General features: G+C 37.6%; 1 protein-coding gene and 1 non-coding gene across 27 annotated transcripts in view; both read left to right on the top strand.

The window, feature by feature from the left end:
- SLMAP (sarcolemma associated protein) overlaps window positions 1–22,200 on the top strand; it is a 149,720-nt gene that overhangs the window by 3,969 nt on the left and 123,551 nt on the right. The gene's annotated exons all lie outside the window — the stretch shown is intronic.
- Window positions 10,703–10,805, top strand: LOC125931119 (U6 spliceosomal RNA). Its single transcript, XR_007460375.1, has one exon. It is a non-coding gene; the product is annotated as a U6 spliceosomal RNA (small nuclear RNA).

The raw sequence follows: 22,200 nt of genomic DNA on the forward strand, positions 1-22,200 counted from the left end.
TCTATCGAACGCTCTTTCTTTTTTTATTTTTTTTTATTTTTTGGGGGGGGGGGAAGAGAGAGAGAGAGAGAAAGGGAGAGAACGAGAACGAACATGAGCTGGGAAAGGGAAGAGAGAGAGAATTTTAAGCAGACTCCATGCTGTCAGCACAGAGCCTGACATGGGGCTCGAACTCTCAAACCGTGAGATCATGACCTGAGCCAGAATCAAGAGTCAGACGTTTAACCAACTGAGTCACCCAGGCACCCCCAAGTTTTTATTTTTCAAATGTCTTCAAACTTTAGTTTTGTCTCCTGGGGATAATAATGGTACCTACTATTGTTTTGAGGATTGAGATAATCATGTAAATTACTGAGCACCTTTTTGGGTCCTTATTAAGAGATCAGTACTTAGGGAGGAGGGTGTTTAAGGTGGGGAAATAGGGAACCATTTAGGCAGCTCTTTGCAATTTGCTGTATTGCTGTGGAGTCTTAGGAAGGTAATGACAATTGTTTTTCTTTCATGTGATGGCATATGTAGAAATAATTTTTAAAATTGAAACAAATGAAGTTGAGAACTTTGTTCAAATTGGCACTTTCCCCGGGAGGTGGAAAATTGGAGTAATATGCCCTTTGGTTGACTTTTACCTCGTGACTTTTGCATTTGGCACTGGCCATTAAGGGAGACCCATGAAAAGCTGGAGGAAGTAATGGGGCATTTGGGTGGCTCAGTCGGTTAAGCATCTGACTCTTGATTTTGGCTCAGATCATGATCTCACTGTTTGTAGGTTTGAGCCCTGCATCACGCTTGGTGCTGACAGTGTGGGGCCTGGTTGGGATTCGGTTTCTTTCCCTTTCTCTCTGCCCCTCCCTGCATGCTCTCTCTCTCTCTCTCTCTCTCTCTCTCAAAAATAAAGAGCTGGAAGAAGTAATAAACACGAAGCTTTCTGATTATTCAAGTAATACATGTTCGTTGTAGAAAATTTGGAAAACATAGGCACATGGAAATCTAGGTGATGCTTTTTTAAAAAATGTTTATTTATTTATGTATTTTGAGAGAGAGTGTGTGAGCCTGATGTTGGGCTCAATCCCATGAACTGTGAGATCGTGACCTGAGCCGAAATCGAGTATCGGTCACTTAATCGACTGAGCCACCCAGGCGCCCCTAGGTGATACTTTTTTAATGCTAAGTGTGTGGAATGTGTTATGGTACTTAAAACTTGCTTGTTGGAAAGCAACAGCTTTGTGACAAAGTGGAATTTAATAAGTTTTCCCAGGGGTATAGCAGTTGGTATTTGCCCTGCTTGCATGCTGGCCCTGTGTACATCCTTCACTTCTTTTTGGAGGTCAGGCTCTTGAAATAAGATGGCAGATAATGGAATGTTTTTAATCCTTCCATTGTTCCAAGGTACCACTGAAGAAGCAAATCTCTCCATGTGGTGGTTACATAGAAGGGATAGTGAGTGGACTACCTCCTGATTTCGGTGGTCCCACTTGATTTGAGGCTTTATGGACAAGTGATAGTCTAGTGGTTGATACAGTAGTCTATTTCCACTCTTAACTCTAGTTTACTTAGTAATTAGTAATAAGTGGTAGTAGTAGGAGTATTCTACTTCCAGTTTCACTTTTTAACTTAAATTCTATGCATATTTTTGAGCACCTGTTCTATCATGATCTGTGTTAGTGATGAGAGGGAAGAAAACGACAAAAACTGGGAAGAGATTGTTACTCCTTCTTTCTAGGAACCTATGTTTTAGATAGAGAGGGTGACTATACACTTTGAGAATAGTTGATTGAGACAAGATAGTATTAAATAAGTTTAAGTGGCAAGAGTGATGGTGTTTTAATTCGACTTTAAAATAGGGATGGATAGTTACACACTAAGAAAAGGTATCCTTTTTTGGGTGGTTTTTGTGTGTTTTGAGGAGATGAGAGTAAAATAAAACAGACAAAAGCAGATAATTTTGAATGAGTTTGACATCTTCCCATCACTGATGAAATCGATTTTGTTGGATTCGAGAGTGTTTTTGGAGAGTAGCTATGGGTGAACATCCATTCTGTGTGATGTTTTATGTTTGTATCTCTTTTTTATACTTAGTTGTCAGACCATGAAACAGAGTGTGTGTCTGCCTTATATCTGTCTCTTATTTTGTATAAAGTAGATGCTGAGTAACTGAAGCTGAGTAGATAGTTGTGGAGTACCTTAATTACCAAGGGCATGGATCCATGCACTGTGGGAGACCAGGGAAAGTTCTGTGCGCTGACATAACGGAACCACCATTTAAAAGTGATACAACAACAATATGTAGGGAGGCCTGGAGCAAGGGCAAATGGGTAACTGCTTAATTAACACTTGTTGTGCACTATGTACCATGTCCTGTTCTAACTGCTTTACATGTTAACAGTTAATCCTTAAATAACAATTTAAGATAAGTGCTTATTTTTCCCATGTTAACCTTTGAGGAAATTAAGGCACAGAAAGATTAGATTAGATTAATTTGCCTAAATTCACATAGCTATTAAATGGTAGAGCCAGGATTCGAATGTAGGCATTTGGACTCTTAACTCTAGAGAGTCTAGAACCCAAGCTCTTAACTTCTCTGCTATTCCAAGGCTTTGTAACAGTTTAGATATGATGTCATTTTGTAAGGGCATAGACCAGGCTCACAGTAGGAATAAAAATGATTAAATGCCAGAAAGTGAGAAAAGACAAATATATTATTCTTGCCTATTACGACTTGAGCAAAAAGAGAGGTTCTGTAAGTTCTGGAGATTTTAGGGATGATTCATGGATGAGATAACAATTTGAGATAGACCTTAGGACTTAAAGTAAGGCAGATGTAAATAACGGATGTAAATACCAGGAGAAGGAGTTTTGGGTGAGAAGAATTACTGAAGTAAAGGCATAAAAGCAGGTGTGATATGTCACATTCCAAGGACATTGCAAGGAAGCCATTGAAAGAGAAGAATCTCCAGAATTTGATAGCCAAGATAATTTCTTCTTCCCCGCATCTAAATATGACAGCAGAGATCCTGGCCTCAGCTTTGGGAAAATATCAGATTATTGATTTTATTTGTTTGTGTATTGCTTTACCAGATTTTTTTGTTGATAGAAGTAAAAATGTCATTAAGAGGTGCTGGTTTTTGTGAGAAAGCGTTATAATCGACCAATGTTATGTTTAAGACACGTTGATGTAAACATGTTTAGAAGGCCAAGTTGTATATCCAAAACAGATTCATTTCACACTTTTCACAATAGTGGAAAATTAATGAAACATTTTATCTATCCAAGCTGTTAAAAATATGGGTGGTGTATATACTTGAAACCTTTTTTTTTTTTTTTTTTCCTGCTTAGGTATTTGACTTTACTTCTTAGGTTGAATCTACTCTTTGCCTTCTCAGGCTCCTATTTGTTTTTTTCAAGTGGTATTTATGTTAGAGCTTAGTATCTATTCTCTTTGGTAAATAGGGAGGAGAGTGTCTGTCATTTAGACTTTTAAGTGAAAAGACTGAGATTGGTTCTTAATGTATGTCAGTTACTTAAATCAAGAAAAATGATGGCATTTGTTAGCTGCGGAAATGTTCTAAGGATTCTCCTGCTGGTGCTTCTCTCTCTGCCACTACAAATGAATGAACAGTTTACAAGTCTCCTCAAAATTCTTAATTGCTGCCCTGTTAATTTTTAACTTGATGTACAAACCCATTCAAAATCTCTCTCATTTCTCCTTTTTCCAGCTCCATCTTCTCTTACTCTTTTTTTCCCTTTGCCCCAAACTCTGTGCAGTAGCTGTGTGACAGTGCTCACTGTTCCTAGAACAAGTGCCTTCTTTGCTGTTTTGTCTTCCAGAATGACCTTTCCCTTTCATCCCTCGAGGCCCAGTTCCAATGTGAAACCTTCCCTAACTCCCACTGACTAAAGAATTAATTGCTGCTTCCTTTACACTTCCATAGAACTTTGTATATAATTTCATTATGGGACACAGACAACAAAATAACTATAATGCAAATGTGCTGTTGCCCTGCCAGATGTGAGCTCTTGAGAACAAGGGGATAGGCACTACACAAATGTTTGAATGAGTGATGTCTGAACAATGGAGCAGTCTGTACTTCTACAAACCCTGAGGGGGGTCAAAGGGCAGAAGGTCATTTGAGTTAGTTCTTAATTTGAGATCATGGACTCAATTACCAATAGGTAGTCTTTGTATAAATCATTCCTTATTGAGAATTTGCAGTGTGCAAGATGCTTTGCTAAGCGTTTTGGGACCATAGATAATCTTGTGTTTGGTGATACTAATTTTGAGGTATTACATACATATCCATTCTCATGCAAAATACTACTTTTGTTTTAAGGATTTTATAGTCAGAGTACTTTCTTATTTCACTTGATATGTGTAACACTCTTACACGTATCTAGGAGGTAGGTAGAGGAGCTACAGGCTGGGTGCATTTTATCCTAAAGGAGTTGGATGTTTAGAGGTTACTGGTACAAGGTCATCTATTAGTAACTATGGGAGTTGGGACCAGAATCTACATTCTACTCTACTCCCCTCAGCCCCCCCCCCCGAAATGAAAGCCAACTGCTAGACATTTATTCTAAACTATCTTATGGACTGAACAGTTATTATAATGAAAATTTGCCTTTTGCTCTCTTGAAAAATAGGCTAAGTTATAATTTTCTGGTAGCATAACTGAAATCGTATCATATGACAAGACTTTCAAAGACTGTGTGAACCTGAGTTAATTATTTCTCTGAGTCAGCTGGTATTTTTTAAACATACCTCTATTACTTCCAGCAGTAAATATATTTTTTCTTAGGTTTGCATTCAGGCAACTGATTTGGATTTGGGTGTTTATGCAAATAACTGAAACAGCCTTGGAAAAACTTGCCTCCCATGTAAATCTTTTATCCTTAAGGAGTGTGGCTGATAGGTATAAAGAAGAAAAGTTGAAAAGTTTGTATAGGCATTTGAAAACATGGAAGTTTTTGGTGATTAGTACTGTATTCTTTGTCAATTATTTAATTTGGGTTAGATTTTAATTTAAAGCTGTAAGAAACTTTGTTTTCTTATTTACTTGTATTAAGGTTTTGTCAGTACTTTCAGGCTTATAGGTTTGTCTACATTTATAACTACTGATTTTTTCTGGCTGAGCCAAGCAGAATGAATTTCCAATATGGACTTTTAAGCTGTTACTTCTTATTTTTTACTTATGCAAATATCAGGAATACATTCTCAAAAATTCAAGCAATAGGAATCTATATAGAGAATATATATGTCCTCCTGAACATAGGTACCTCCCATCCTCCTTCCCTACTACAGAAGTAACTGTTATTATTAGTTTGGTATATAATTTTCAAAACTTTTTTCTGTGTATTTACCTACTTGGGTATGTAGGTAAAGAAACATAGTTTTCTGTTACTTTTTTCATAAGTGATTGGATGATAATTTAAAATATACTTTTGGGGCACCTATAGGTGGCTCAGTCAGTTAAGCTTCTGACTCTTGATTTTGGCTCAGGTCGTGATCTCGTGGTTTGTGGGATCTAGCCCCGTGTCGGGCTCATGGAGCCTGCTTGGGACTCCCCACCACCCGTCTTTCTTCTACCCATGCGCACGTGCACTCTCTCAAAAGAAATGTTTTTTAAAAATGTACTTTTTAGCTGATGATATTAAGTGAATTGTGGTAGGCTTATCTGAAATATGTTAAATGCTCTGAGTTCTGACCAGCATCCAGACTTCTGTAAAAGTGATAGCTATCATTTATTGAGTATTTACCAGGTGGTGTGCTAAGAGTTATATGTATTATCTCATTTAATCCTCACAACAAACTTCTGAAGTAGGTAGTATTATTATCCTGTTTACAGATGAGAAAACTGAGGTTCAGAGAGGTGAAGGAATTTGTTCAGGGTAACAAAGATGGTAGTAGAGTCAGGATTCAGACCCCAGTCATCTGATTGTAGAATGCGCACTTTCGACCACTCTGTTGCTTGCTACCTCAGCGCTCTTCATCATTAATCTCATCACCAGCCTGTTAGTGAAAAATAGATCAGAAGAAAAAAAATGCATTAAATAAAAACCTTATTGTCTATTAACTCTTAGATATTTTGATAGTAAATCCGTTTAGTATTTTTTTTTTAATGTTTATTTTTGGGGGGGGGGAGGGGCAGAGAGAGAGGGAGACACCAAATCTGAAGCAGGCTCCAGGCTCCGAGTTGTCAGCACAGAGCCTGATGCGGGGCTTGAACCCACGAACCTTGAGGTCATGACCTGAGCTGAAGTTGGACACTTAACTGACTGAGTCACCCAAGTGCCCCCATCAGTTTAGAGTTTTAATTGAAGATTAGTTCCTCAAACAGTATTTATTAATCACTTAATATTTTACAGATTGAATAAAAACAACTCTTTATGTGTAAGGATACTGGAGTATCACTGTTCAGATACTATAATAAACAAAAAAATGATACTTTTTTTTTTTTACATCAGATAATTTCTAAGTTTAGTATGTTTGGAGGTTGTGTTTTATTTATTAAAACAATTTTTTTTTCAATGTTTATTTATTTTTGAGAAAGAGAGAGAGCGTGAGCAGGGGAGGGGCAAAGGGAGAGGGAGATACGGAATCTGAAGCCGGCTCCATGCTCCGAGCTGTCAGCCTAGAGCCTGACGCGGGGCTTGAACCTGTGAACTGCGAGATCATGACCTGAGTCGAGGTTAGATGCCCAACTGACTGAGCCAGCCAGGCGCCCCAGGAGGTTGTGTTTTAAATAGAATGTGTGTGGGGGCACGCCTGGGTGGCTCAGTCGGTTGAGTGACTGACTTCATCTCAGGTCATGATCTCACGGTTTATGAGTTCGAGCCCTGCGTTGGGCTCTGTGCTGACAGCTCAGAGCCTGGAGCCTGCTTCTGATTCTGTGTCTCCCTTTCTCTTTCTGTCCCTCCCCCACTCATGCTCTGTCTCTGTCTCAGAAATGAATAAAATAAACATTAAAAAAAATTTAAATAGAATGTGTGTGTATATGTGTATGTATGACCCCCCCATAAGTAAATCTATTACAGAAAAAATGACTATTTTGTTTTTTTATTGTTTCTTGAAATATTAACTATAGTATTAGATGCTAGTTATAAAGTTCCTTCTGTTTCAAAAATTAAGGTCTGGAAAACAAGATCATGCTGTATGTTACCAGTATAGGAATGGTAGTTACGCTTGTAGAGTAAACAAAATTTGTAGTTTTGAATTTTTTCAAACAGTTTGCATGGTAAAACGGAATGTTATAGAGTTGCCATCTAACCTAGCAATTCTACTCCTATGTATATACCCAAGAGTAATGAAAGCATATGTCCATACAAAATCTTGTATGAATGTTCATAGTAGCATTATTCATAATAATAAAAAAAAGTGGGAAGAACCCAAATTTACCATCAACTGATGAATGGATAAATAAAATGTGGTATACCATGTAATGGAATGTTACTCAACAGTAAAGTGGAATTATGTACTTCTACATAGTACAGCATCGATGAACCTTGGAAACACTATGTTAAGTGAAAGAAGCTGGACACAAAAGGCCACATGTTGTATTCTATTTGTATGAAATGTGTAGGATAGGCAATTCCAAAGAGAGAAAGTAGATTAGTGGTTGCCAGGGTTTGGGAGTAACAGGGAGTGTGATGGTTAATTTTATTTGTCACCTTGGCTAGGCCACAGTTTCCAGTTTTTAGTCAAATACCAGTCTAGATGTTGCTGTGAAGGTACTTTTAAAATGTGATTAGCATTTAAATCAGTAGATATTGAGTGAAGCAGATTATCCTTCAGAATGTGGGTTGGCCTCATTCAGTTAGTTGAAGCCCTTAAGAGAAAAAACTGAGGTTCTTCTGAAGGAATTCTGCCTTCATAGAACCATCATACTCAAGATTGCAATAGCAACTCTTCCCTGTGTCTCTAGCCTGCTGGCCTGCCCTGCAGATTTCGGACCTGACAGTCCACACAGTCACATGAACCAATTCTTTGAAATAAATCTCTCTGTTTATATACACACATCCTATTTATTGGTCCTGTTTCTCTTAAGAACCCTGACTAATACAGAGAGTGACTGCTAAATGGTATGGGTTTCTTTTTGAGATGACGAAAATGTTATGAAATTGATTGCGGTGATGGTTGCACCACTCCGAAATGTATACTTTAAATCAGTGAATTGTGTGGCGTATGAATTATATCTCAAAAAAGCTCTTCCAAAAAAAAAAGAATGTTAGATGGAGTAATAGCTTAGTGAAAACAGATTAGGGTGTAGGAAGTAGAAGAGTGCAGAACAACTGTTCAAATGTGGGTGGGATTAGCAGAGCTGCTTTTGAAGTGCCATGTAGCTTAATATTTGTCACTACTTCCTTAGTGTACCTTATTGGTAGACGTTTGTTCTAAAAACTTTAGTAGATGGAGAGGGTTTCCAATATTGAAATGTTTATTAATATGCACAGTTTTTATATTACTGGCGAGTTGTAGTATCAAGGTCTTAATGTGGGAGTTGGGAAATGGTGGAAAGATACAGTTTAAAAGCTCCAGTCTGAATCTGGGAAGCGTAAGGTAATTTATTTACCAGTGAATCTTTTTTTAATTGAAGTATAGTTGACATACAGTGTTACATTAGTTTCAGGTGTACAATATAGTGATTGTACTGCTCTATATATTGTGCTATGCTGAACACAAGTGTTCCTATTACCATCTGTCACCATACAATGCTGTTACAATACCATGTTCCCTATGCTGTACCTTTTATCTGCGTGACTATTCATTCCATAACTGGAAGCTTGTATCTCCCACTCCTCTTCATCCATTTTGCCCATCCCTCCACATTCCTCCCCTCTGGCAACCATCAGTTTGCTCTCTGTATATATGGGTCTGTTTCCGCTTTTTGTTTGTTTGTTTATTCATTTTTTTTTTTTTTTTTTGGTTCCACATGTAAGTGGAATCATGTACTATTTGTCTTTCTCTATCTGGCTTATTTCACTTAGCAAAATACCCTCTAGGTCTATCCATGTTGTCACAGATGGCAAAATCTCTCTCTTTTTTTTTATGGCTGAGTAATATTCCACTGTGTGCATATATGTGTGTGTGTGTGTGTGTGTGTGTGTGTGTGTACACACTACATCTTCTTTATTCATCTGTCAAGTGGACACTTGGGTTGCTTCCATATCTTTGCTATTGTAAATAACGCTGCAGTAAACATAGGAGTGTCATCAGTGAATCTTTTGGGTATGCAGACATATAGAGGGTAGATAAAAGATTATTAGAATGAATGATGTTGTCTTGACTAGAATAAATTATTCACTTATAGTTGAACTTATATTGTGACCATTATGCATTCCTATTCTTTAACAAGTATCTGACTGTTTAATGCTTGCATTGTGGTATAGTGCCCAGTAAGTAGCACTGAAAAATATAATACAAATAAGTCTAACAATAGAAATATTTGTTAATCATTGTTTCTGAGTAGCTAAGGGAGTGATGTGTTCCTTCCCCCAAGAATGGGGGCAGAAAATGTGGAAGGAAGGAAGAGGACTTCATAGAGAAAGTTGTTTTACATTGCTGTTTGAAGAGTGAGTAGGGTTTTGCTAGCTGGATAAAAGAAAGAGCAGGGCATTCTGAGGGCACCTGGCTGGCTCGGTAGAGCGTGGGACTCTTGATCTCGGGGTTGTAAATTCAAACCCTACATTGGGTGTAGAGATTAGTTAAAAATAAGATCTTAAAAAAAAAAAAGGGCAGGGCTTTCCAGCCCAAGGGAATAGTATGTGTTTGAGGTAGAAAAGCCTAACAGAGAATGGTGTTTTCTGGGAAATGCAGTTGGGAAGGAGAAAATAGAGCTATCAAGTCTTTGGAGTAGTTGAGCACTGCTGGCAAGAGGGGAGGCAATGTAGCTCCTTTAGGTTTGGTAAACACTGCAAGGTACTGGGAGGGTGGCTCACCAGGACAGAGGGGGCATAGAAGCCCCTTCCCCCATACCTTGCCCATCTCTTCCATTTGGCTGTTCCTGAGTTGTATCCTCTATGATAAACCGGTAATAGTAAGTAAAACACTTTCCTGAGTACTGCGAGTCGTTTTAACGAATTATCAAAACTGAGGAGTGAATTAGGAATCCTCTGAATTTATAGCTGATTGGTTGGAAGCATCACTAACAACTTGGGACTTTTGACTGGCATCTCAACTGGATGCAATCTTGTGGGACTGAGCCCTTAACTTATGGGATCCAACATTAATTCCAGGTAGATAGTGTAGAATGGAATTGTAGGACATCCGGCTTGTATTAGAGAGTTGGAGAGTGGTGTTGGAAGACACCATGCATTTGGTGTCAGAATTGTTGTGTGTAAAAATAGTTCAAATAGTCTTATAATTAATATTCATTATCCAATACTACCTAGTTTGTAGAGTTTCCCTGGTAATAGCAATAAAAATCAGTAGCATACTTGGTTTGCCTTACTTGAAGATTTGAAATGAAAGGAGCTGAATGAGTAATATGATGAGAATCTAGTCAGTCAATCAGGGAACATGTGAGAGAGTGCATATTCTGCATTAGGCAAATGGGACATGATGAAGGTATTAAGATATTACTTCAGGGGTGTCTGGCTGGTTGAGTTGGTGGAACATACAGCTCTTGATCTCAAGGTCATGAGTTCAAGTCCCATGTTGGATGTAAAGATTGCTTAAATAAACATAAAAAAATTTTTTTTTAATTAAAAAATGCTCACTTTGGCAGCTCATATACTAAAATTAGAATGATAGAAGATTAGCATGGCCCCTGCACAGGGATGACACACAAATTCATGAGGCAGTTCATAGTAAAACATAAAAACAAAGATGTTACTTCAGTCTTTGAGGAGCTTATAGTTTAATTAGGAAGCCAAAACTAACTCCCATGAACAAATTAGGAAAGAATAAAGTTTTAAGTGAAATTAAGAGAGCTATATGATTAAGGTAGTAAAGGCTTGTTTGTCTACAAAGGGGGACTTGAACTAGACCCTGAAGATTTAGGGTAGAAGATAACAGATGTTCTGGGTGCAAAAAGGTCTACATAAAAAGGCATCAGCCCAGAAAGGTAGTGAGGAGACAGTTGTGTGTTAAGGAGCTCTACTACTGGATTGACCAGATAGCTTCTATTAAATGGTAGAGGTGAACCTAAATCAGGTCCCATTTCAGGAAGGCTGTAGAGGTACAAAGGTTGCTGGAGCAGTAGGACAGAAACATTGAGGGAACCAAGGCACAAACCTTGGAAGTAAGAATCTTGGATTTGCATGCAACTTTGGAAAAAGCCAAACTGCCCCTTAATCTTCCCAGGTAACTCTAATAACTAAACTGATATGTTTTACAGTGGGTTATAAAACCCTCATCTGCTTTAATATGCTGACTTCATAATAGGGTGATTGGAAAGTGAAGATTGGATTCATAGGTATAGTGAGTAGACAAGATTTAAAGGTTCCAGGGTATGAGTTCTTATTTTCAAGATTGCTTCTCTCTCGGCACATGAAAAGATTGTGCTTGTATTCATCATTTTAAGGTATATTTCTTTTGTCAGTCATTTTAAATTCTGGAATAAATCCATTTATGTATTTATTTTTTAAGTTTATTTATTCTGAGGGAGGGGGAGAGGAAGGGCAGAGAGAGAATCCCAAGCAAGCTCCACGTTGTCAGTGCAGAGATCCGCGGGGCTCGATCTCACCAACCTGGGCTGGATCTCACCAATGGTCGGATCATGACATGAGCTGAGAGCAAGAGTCGGACTCTTAACCGACTGAGCCAGGCGCCCCTGGGATAAATTCACTTAAATACCATTTCTGATATTTCCAGAAATACAGATTTAATATTTAAATGAAAAATGAATGAAGTTACAAATATAATGATGAAGAAAATAATGCATGTGAATGTCCAAGTCAGAGGCAGGTGTTAAGTGATAGAACATATATTAGAATTTCAGTAGAAAAACATTTTGAAACATAAACCTTATGTGGTAGTGCTAGTCTTACCATTTTAAATTGATGCTCTAAGCTGAGTTTTTGGTTCATAATTGCCAGTTGTGTGGAGGCAGTTTTCAGATAAGCATCAGTTAAGTTTATTGTACTCACTTTTAATAATTCTTCCCTCCCACTTCCCTCACCAGTGACCTGATTTGAGAATTGAATCAAAATTTTATCCTTTGTTTTAGCTGCAACTGTTTGGAAAGCTGATATAACAATAGGTAAACTGTTAATGTGTGAGAAAGTGATTAAAAAGCACTTTCAAATATTATGTGGTTGTGTTGTAAAAATTAGTCATTATTCCTTCCTACTTTTATTACTTTTTGTTATTATTGCTTTGTCATTTTACCAGTTTAGAGGTTTAGGTGTGCTAGTAAATTATAAATTTTAAGAATTATTTTCTGAAATGACTGTTTTGTTATAGGCCTACTGATAACCTATTACCTGCTATGCTTCACTTATAAAATATTGATTTCTGATATTTAAGTCTTGCTTTCAAAATATTATTCCCCCAAAACAAAATAGAGTGTTTGTATCTGAATGTTGAGGTTGGAAAAAAACTCTTCAAGTTTTTAAGTTCAGTCACTTTTAAAAAGACTTGCTAGAAAGGGTACTCTCTTTTCTGGAATCAATGTCATAGCTCCAGTTTTATGACTATGTAATATTCTGATAGTAGGAGTTAATTCTGTTATCCAACTCACTTAACCTGCTAGCTATCTTTTGCTTTTGAATTTTGAATTTCCTGGTCGTGTGCAGAGTTCGGCTAGGTAAATCTGATTTATGTAAAGCCCTTAAGCAATATAATGTTTATTTATGTTTTACATTTTTACTTATATTTTCCATTTTATTTTGCTGTCACATGCAAGTTTGCATGAATTCAGACTTTATGGTTTTTATCTGTTGGCTATTTTTTTTTTTTTAATGTTTGTTTTTTGAGAGAGACAGTATGAGTGGGGGAGGGGCAGAGAGAGAGGGACACAGAGGATCTGAAGTGGGTTTAGCGCTCACAGCAGAGAGCCTGATGTGGGGCTTGAACTCACAAAACCATGACATCATGACCCTAGTTGAAGTCGGACACTTAGCCCACTGAGCCATCTAGGCGCCCTTATCTGTTGGCTGTTTTATTTTTTATTTTTAAATTTTATTGGGGCACCTGGGTGGCTCAGTCGGTTAAGCGGCCGACTTCGGCTCAGGTCATGATCTCGCGGTCCGTGAGTTCGAGTCCCGTGTCGGGCTCTGTGCTGACAGCTCAGAGCCTGGAGCCCGTTTCAGATTCTGTGTCTCCCTCTCTCTGACCCTCCCCCATTCATGCTCTGTCTCTCTCTGTCTCAAAAATAAATAAACATTAAAAAAAATTTATTTATTTATTTATTTATTTAGGTGCACAAAAGGTGATTTTATTAAAACATGGGGACAGGACCTGTGGGCAGAAAGAGCTGCCATTTTATTTTTTATTATTATTTTAAAATGTTTATTTATTTATTTTGAGAAAGAGAGAGGGAGAGAGAGAATCCCAAGCAGGCCCCACATTTTCAGTGCAGAGCTCTCTATGTAGGACTTGATGCCATGAACCGGGAGATCACAACCTGAGCTGAAATCAAGAATCAGACGCTTAACTGACTGAGCCACCCTGGTGCCCCTCTGTTGACTATTTTTAAATAGTATTATTTTAAAATTTATATTATTTAAATAGTATTATTTTTAATTTTTTTTTATGTTTATTTTTGAGAGAGAGAGAGAGAGGGGGGCAGAGAAAGAGAAGCAGAGCATGAGCAGGGGAGGGGCAGAGAGAGAAGGAGACACAGAATATGAAGCAGTCTCCAGGCTCTGAGTTGTCAGCACAGAGCCCGACACGGGGCTTGAACCCAGGAACCATGACATCATGACCTGGGCTGAAGTCGGACGCTTAACCAACTGAGCCACCCCCTTGCCCCTCTGTTGGCTATTTTATTTTATTTTATTTTATTTTATTTTAGTTTAGTTTAGTTTAGTTTATTTTTGAGACAGAGACAGAGCATGAACGGGGGAGGGGCAGAGAGAGAGGGAGACAGAATCGGAAGCAGGCTCCAGGCTCCGAGCCATCAGCCCAGAGCCCGACGCGGGGCTCCAACTCACAGACCCCGAGATCGTGACCCGAGCTGAAGTCGGATGCTTAACCGACTGAGCCACCCAGGCGCCCCTCTGTTGGCTATTTTAAATATCAGTATGTTTTAGATAATTCTAGTGTTTGTTGTTATTCTAAGTCAGAATTAAGTGAAGGTTTAATGCTCTTCTTCATGGGATTTTACTGATTGCACAATTCTCACTGATTAATTCCTTTTCATAATATTTTGAACTTTGATCATGTTTATCATAAAACTTAACACTTGATTATGTTATGCTGCCTTGTAGCCCTACAATATAGGTGCAATGCCTAGTATTTAGTAGGTGGTTAAAACACTTATTACCAACATACTACGTTTCTCCAAAGAAATTCTGAAAAAAATTTTTTTGTTTGCTTATTTTTGAGAGAGAGACAGAGCACTAGCAGGGGAGGGGCAGAGAGAGAGGGAGACACAGAATCTGAAACAGGCTCCGGGCTCTGAACTGTCAGCACAGAGCCTGACATGGTGTTTGAATCCACCAGCTGTGAGATCATGACCTGAGCTGAAGTCAGATGCTCAGCCAATGCTACCTAGTTGTCCCATCTCCAAAGAAATTCTAGAAGTACTACTAACTTTAGAAATTTGTCTTTTTAATTTATTTTTAATGTTGTTTATTTAATGAGAGAGAAAGAGAGAATGGGGGGAGGGACAGAGAGGGATGAGAGAGAGAATCCCAGGCAGGCTCTGTGCCAATAGTGCAGACGCAGGGCTCAATCCCACAAACTGTGAGGTTATGACCTGAGCCGAAATCAAGAATCGGACGCTTAACAGACTGAGCCACCCAAGTGCCTCTGCCCCCCCCTTTTTTTTTTTTAAGCCTCTTGGAAGAGAGTGTGAAATATCTTTATGACCTTGGGGTAGGGAAGGATATATTATAAAAAATTCACAAAGAAGCATAATTGAAATAAAAGATTGATAATGCAAATACATTAAAATTATCTTTTTCATTAAGAATGAAAAAAGTGAAGAAGGAAAAAAAACTAGGGGAAGATATTTGTAAAACACATCACGTATAAAGGATAAGTGTCTAGAATATAGAAAGGATTTGTTCAAATTAACAAAAAAGACACAACCCAAGAGAAAAAAAATGGTTAACACAAATAAGAATTTCACAGAAGAAATAAGAATGACCAATAAACTAACGCAAGATGTTCAGCATAACTAGGAAATTGTAAACTTAAACCTTCAGTTCCATTTATGCTCATTTAAAAAGTTGGATAATTTTGGAGTGCCTGGCTGGCTCTGTCAGTAGGGCAAGAGACTCTTGATCTCAGGGTCCTGAGTTTGAGCTCCGTGCTGTGTGCAGATTACTGGGGGGATAAACTTTAAAAAGTTGGATAGGGGCACCTGGGTGGCTCGACTAGTCTGTTGAGTGTCCACCTTTGGCTCAGGTCGTGATCTCACAGGTTGTGGGTTCAAGCCCTGCGATGGGCTCTCTGTTGTCAGCACAGAGCCTGCTTCAGATACTGTCTCCACCGCCCCTGCCCCTTCTTCACTTGTTCTCTCTCTCTCTCTCAAAATAAATAAATAAACTTAAAAAAAAAAACAAAACATTCTTCTGCCTTTATTATTTTGTTGTGGTTTTTAATTTAATTTAGTTTTTAAAAAAAATTTTTTTTTAACGTTTATTTATTTTTGAGACAGAGAGAGACAGAGCATGAACGGGGGAGGGTCAGAGAGAGAGGGAGACACAGAATCCAAAACAGGCTCCAGGCTCTACGCGGTCAGCACAGAGCCCGACGCAGGGCTCAAACTCGCAGACAGCGAGATCATGACCTGAGCTGAAGTCGGCCGCCCAACCGACTGAGCCACCCAGGCGCCCCTAATTTAGTTTTTTTAATGTTTCCAGTTTTTATTTAAATTCTAGTTAGCATACGGTGTAATATTAGTTTCAGGAGTAGAATTTAGTGATTCATCCATCACTTACATATAACATCCAGTAATCAACACAACAGGTGCCCTCTTTTTTTTTTTTTTAAAGTTTTTTTTTTTTTTTTTTTTTTTTTTTTTGGGACAGAGAGAGACAGAGCATGAACGGGGGAGGGGCAGAGAGAGAGGGAGACACAGAATCGGAAACAGGCTCCAGGCTCCGAGCCATCGGCCCAGAGCCTGACGCGGGGCTCGAACTCACGGACCGCGAGATCGTGACCTGGCTGAAGTCGGAGGCTTAACCGACTGCGCCACCCAGGCGCCCCAACAGGTGCCCTCTTTAATACCCATCACCCATTTAACCTATCCCCCCACCCACCTTCCCTCCAGCAACCCTCAGTTTGTTCTGTGTATTTTTTTTTTTTTAAATTTTTTTTTTTTCAACGTTTTTAATTTATTTTTGGGACAGAGAGAGACAGAGCATGAATAGGGGAGGGGCAGAGAGAGAGGGAGACACAGAATCGGAAACAGGCTCCAGGCTCCGAGCCATCAGCCCAGAGCCTGACGCGGGGCTCGAACTCACGGACCGCGAGATCGTGACCTGGCTGAAGTCGGACGCTTAACCGACTGCGCCACCCAGGCGCCCCTGTTCTGTGTATTTAAGAGTCTTTTATGGATTGTCTCCATCTCTGTTTTTATATTATTTTTCCTTCCCTTCCCTTATGTTCATCTGTTTTGTGCCTTAAATTCCACATATGAGTGAGATCATGTGGTATTTGTCTTTTTCTGACAGACTTATTTTGCTTAACATAATATGCTCTAGTTCCATCCATGTTGTTGCAAATGGCAAGATTTCATTCTTTTTCATTGCCGAGTAATATTCCGGGGTGTGTGTGTGTGTGTGTGTGTGTACACACACACACACCACATCTTCTTTATCCATTCATCAGTCAATGGACATTTGAGCTCTTTCCATGTTTTGGCTATTGTTGATAGTGCTACTGTAAACATGGGGGTGCATGTGTCCTTTCGAAACAGCACACCTGTATCCTTTGGATAAATACCTAGTAGTGCAGTTGCTGGGTCATAGGGTAGTTCTATTTTTAATTTTTTGAGGAGCCTCCATCCTGTTTTCCAGAGTGGCTATACCAGTTTGCATTCCCACCAGCAGTGCAAAAGGGTTCCTCTTACTCCACATCCTCACCAATATCTGTTGTTGCCTGAGTTGTTAATTTTAGCCATTCTGACAGGTGTGAGGTGGTTAGTCTCTCATTATGGTTTTGATTTGTATTTCCCTGATGATGAGTGATGTTGAGCATTTTTTCATGTGTCGGTTGGCCATCTGGATGTCTTCTTTGGAAAAGTGTCTATTCATGTCTTTTGCCCATTTCTTTATTGGGTTAATTGTTTTTTGGGTGTTGAGTTTGATTTAAAAAAAAGTTGGATGATATCAAGTATGGACGACACTGTAGAGGAACTCCCATGCTCTGTTATTGATTTGAGGAATTAAACCCTGATTGACTTTTGAATATTAAGTCAACTTTGCATTCCTGGAATAAACTCCACCTGATTATACTATATTTTTTTAATATGCTACTGGATGTGATCTGCTTAAATTTTGTCAAGGATTTTTGCATATCTATTCATGAAAGGTTAGTCTTAAATACTTGGTAGAATTCACTAATGAAGTCATGTAGGTTTGTATTTTTATTTATTTATTTTTTTGCATGTGGAAAGTTTTAAACTATCAATTCAGTTTCTTTGACAGATACAGAGCTTTTCGGGTTACTTATTTATTGTAGAGTAAATTTTGATAGTTTGTGTCTTTAAAGAAATTTATCTATTTCATCGAAGTTGTTGGGTCAATTGGCATAAAATTATTCATAACATTACCTTATTACCCTTTCAGTATCTCTAGATTCTATAATGATGTTACCTCTCTCATTCCCAGTATTGTGTCTTTTTTCTCTTTTTTTGTTTTATTACTACAGCCAGAAGTTTTTCAACTTTATTGATGTTAAATATTCAATTATTTTAAATATATTTTTTTCTGTTATTTTTCTGTTTTCTCTTTCATGGATTTATGTTCTTACCTTTATTATATGCTTCTTTCTGCTTTTTTTCTGTTTGATATTCTCTTCTGTTTCTTAAATTGGAAGCTTAAATAATTGATTTTAGACCTTTCTTTATTAATAAAAGTATGTAATGCTCTAATATAACTATTTTGATAAACAATTTGACATTATTATAATGCTTGTGTATACCTAATGAGATAGCAGTTCTTTACCTAAGTGTAGTGTATACACTGCAAAAACATTTTTATATCTGCATCAGGAGACATGTTCAAGCATTTTTTTTTTTTTTTAAAGAGAAAGAGCATGTGTGCACACAAGTAGGAAAGGGCAGAGGAAGAGGTAGAGAACTTTTTAAAAATTTTTATGTTTAATGTTTATATTAGAGACAGAGATAGAGCACAAGTTGGGGAGGGACAGAGAGAGAGGGAGACAGAATCTGAAACAGGCTCCAGGCTCTGAGCTGTCAGCACAGAGCCCAATACGGGACTCAAAATCATGAGTAGTGAGATCATGACCTGAGCTGAAGTTGGACACTTAACTAGCTGAGCCACCCAGATGCCCCTCAAGCAGTTTTTCATAGTATTTTCTGTAATAGCAAAAAACTGGAAGTAACCCAGATGTTCATCAACATGAATATGTAAGTACTTCTGTTAATTTATACCATGGACTACTGTACAAGAGTGAACACGAATAAACAATAGCTGTACATTATCAATGCAGATGAATCTCAGAAATGTTGAATGAGAAAAGTAAGTTGCAAAGGAATACTTAGACTATGATGCCAGTTAATATAGAACTTAGAAATCGTGATACTTTTTCATATATATATATGTTACTTCCTATATAGTAATAGAATGATGAATATTTCCTTGAGAGGGAGGCAGAGAATGGATATAAAAATAGCTAAATTTTACATAATATATACTGTAAAGTGTTTTAAATACTTTATAAATATATACTTATTTAATTCTCATAATTAAACGAGTATGTGCTGTGAAGCAGGCACTATTATTGTTCTCATTTCTGAATAAAGGAGCTTATAAATAAGGGTACAGAAAATCTTAACTACTCCAAATCATTCTGCTAATAAGAAGTAAATCCTATAATCAAACCCAGGCAGTCTGGCTCCAGAGTCTGCAGTCTTAACTATTAAGCCATACTGCCTGCCCTTATGGGAGAGGCAGTGGTCTTCTCAGTCTGGGTGTTAGGTACATGAAAGTTTATTTTAATATTCTTTAGTTCTTACTGCTATGTTTCTGTTTATTTTTGTATATATGAACTATTTCATTAAAATAAATAACAGGTTAAGCCAACTGAAAAGGAAACCCATAATCTGTATCCCTAATGTAAGTTTAGGAAGTCAGTACTATTAAATTTCTCTAACATGTGTCTTAGATACTAATAGATCATAAAATATTAAAAAAATCAGATAGATGATGTGTTAGTAATGTTTTATATCTTGACCTGGGTGGTGGTTAGTTATAAAGGTGTGTTCACTTAGTGGTGATTCATCAAGCTATATATACTTTTGATTTGTTCACTTCTTTATATGCATTCCATACTTCAATAAATTCTTTATAATAATGTCAGGGGGTGTCTGGGTGGTTCAGTTGGTTAAGCATCCAACTTTGGCTTAGGTCATGATCTTATGGTTCGTGATTTTGAGCCCTATTATCAGGCTCTCTACTGTCAGCACAGAGCCCACTTTGGATCCTCTGTCCCCTTCTCTCTTTGCCCCTCCCCTGCTCAGGGATCTCTGTCAAAAATAAGTAAACATTAAAAAAATAGCAATGTCACATAAGATTTTTAAATTCCAAAGATTTCTTATTGCAGCTATATTATGTGTGTCTTTATTGGGATGAGCATAAGAGGATTATAAGTTATAAAGTATAAAACTAAATGGACTGACTTTCTGAGATTCTACTTCATTGAAGAATCTTTAAAAAGAATGAGATATATTGTCAAGCAACACAACAACAAACAGGGCATAGCACAATATACACAATAATCTACCTTTTATGCAAAAGAGACAAAATAAGAATTCATATTTGTTATTTATTTGTTTATGCATAAAGAAATCTGGAAGGGTTATACATAAAGGAGTTAGTAACCTGGTTATGTGGAAGTACGGTAGGGCGGAAACTGTCTTTATGAGATAAGGATGACAGGAAGACTTTTCAGTGTATATACCTTTTTTAGTATTTCTGGAACCTTGAAACTATACCACCTATTCTAAATAAATAAACATTAACTTATTAAGTTAAAAAGAAAGCATGTTTAACCTGGCCTATTTATTTATTTATTTATTTATTCATTCATTCATTCATTCATGAGGGAGAGAACACACGTGTATATATACACATGGGGGAGGGGCAGAGAGAGAGAGAGAGAGGGAGAATCTCAAGCAGGCCCCATGCTCAGCACAGAGCCTTTATGGAGGGCTCAATCTAATGATTGTGAGATCACGATCTGAGCTGATATCAAGACTCAGACACTCAGACTCAGCCAAGTGCCCCAACATGGCTCTTTTAGGTAGATTCAGACTATGTCCTTTTGAGACTCATATTTACTTATTTGTTGGCTATAGAATATTTCCATTTTCAGGAGATTTGGTCTAGTATCTCTTGAGATAGAGAAATTTTGGAAATACTATGCCATCAGTTATGTTCAAAGAGGACTTTTTCAATTAAATACCCAAAACCTTTTCAGAGTTTCTCCTTTTCCAGTGTTATTTCAGTTATTTTTTGATTATCTCCTGTCTTTTTTGTATGTTGTACATCTGTAGGCAGAACTTTTCTTTTTCTTTCTTTCTTTCTTTTCTTTTCTTTCTTTCTTTCTTTCTTTCTTTCTTTCTTTCTTTCTTAATTATTTACTTAAGTAATCTCTACACCCAGCATGGGGCTTGAACTCATGAACCTGAGATCAAGAGTTCCGTGCTCTTGTAATTGAGCCTGCCAGCTGCCCCAGCAGAACTTTTATTTTAATGAGAAAGCTTTTTGTTAATAATATGACCGTATATTTAAACAGTTGATTAAATAGTGTGATTTAAAAAGTGCTTTGGTACTGTGACTTTGAGCTATCTGACATCATTTAATTTAAAGCAAAAAATAGTGTTAGTGTTTAAATGGCTAAACTGTCCCTTTTTTCTTTTTAAAACTTGATTTATTAAGACACATTTTATAAGCATGATAAAAATTACTGTTTAAATCAAAATCTCCAGAAGTTGAAATGGAGATTAAGAGTATAAATCTATACTATTTTAAGGAAATGTTTAAAGCTACTCCCTTAAAATCTGGTCCAGAATTAAATTGAAAGAAAAAAGTTTTTAGTTAATATTTTGTAGGGACATTGAAAGAAATATACAGTTTGTAACCTCAGCTTCATATTAGAATCGTCTGGAGCTTTTAAAACACATTGATGCCTAAATTATGATTTAATTATCCCCCAGAGATTATGATTTAATACTTCTAAATTATTCACATTTTAAAATCTGTAAGTTGTTAATATCTGTGAAGATCATGTTGACTGCATGACTATGCTATTTTGAGGGAATATTGAGAAGCGAAAATATATTAACTTAATCATGCATTTCTGCATTAAGTAGAATAAGGTGGTGATTTTTGTCATAGGCGTTTATTTTCCTTTTTTTTTTTTTTTAATTTATTTTTTGGGAGAGCACAAGTGGGGGAGGGGCAGAGAGAGTGGGACAGAGGAGCTGAAGCAAGCTCTGCGCTGACAAGCTGACCTGACAGCAGGGAGCCTGATATGGGGCTGGAAATCACAAACCTCAAGATCTTGACCTGAGCGGAAGTCAGACGCTCAACTGACAGAGACACCCACGTGCCTCTGGCATTTATTTTCCTATTAGACTGCTGATATCAGCTAAAAGCCCCTACTTAAAAACAAGAAAAAAACCCATATACAAAAGATCCTGTATGACTTTTGGTTAATGATGTTTGTGAACTGCTTAGGGGTACCTGGGTGGCTCAGTCAGTTAAGCATCCGACTTCCCACTCCGGCTCAGGTTACAATCTGGTGGTTTGAGACCCGCATTGGGCTCTGTGCTGACAGTTCAGAGCCTGAAGCCTGCTTCAGATTCTGTGTCTCCCTCTCTCTGTGTCCTTCCCCTACTGTCTTTC

The sequence above is a fragment of the Panthera uncia genome, chromosome A2, assembly GCF_023721935.1.
Source record: "Panthera uncia isolate 11264 chromosome A2, Puncia_PCG_1.0, whole genome shotgun sequence".
Taxonomy (NCBI): Eukaryota; Metazoa; Chordata; class Mammalia; order Carnivora; family Felidae; genus Panthera; species Panthera uncia.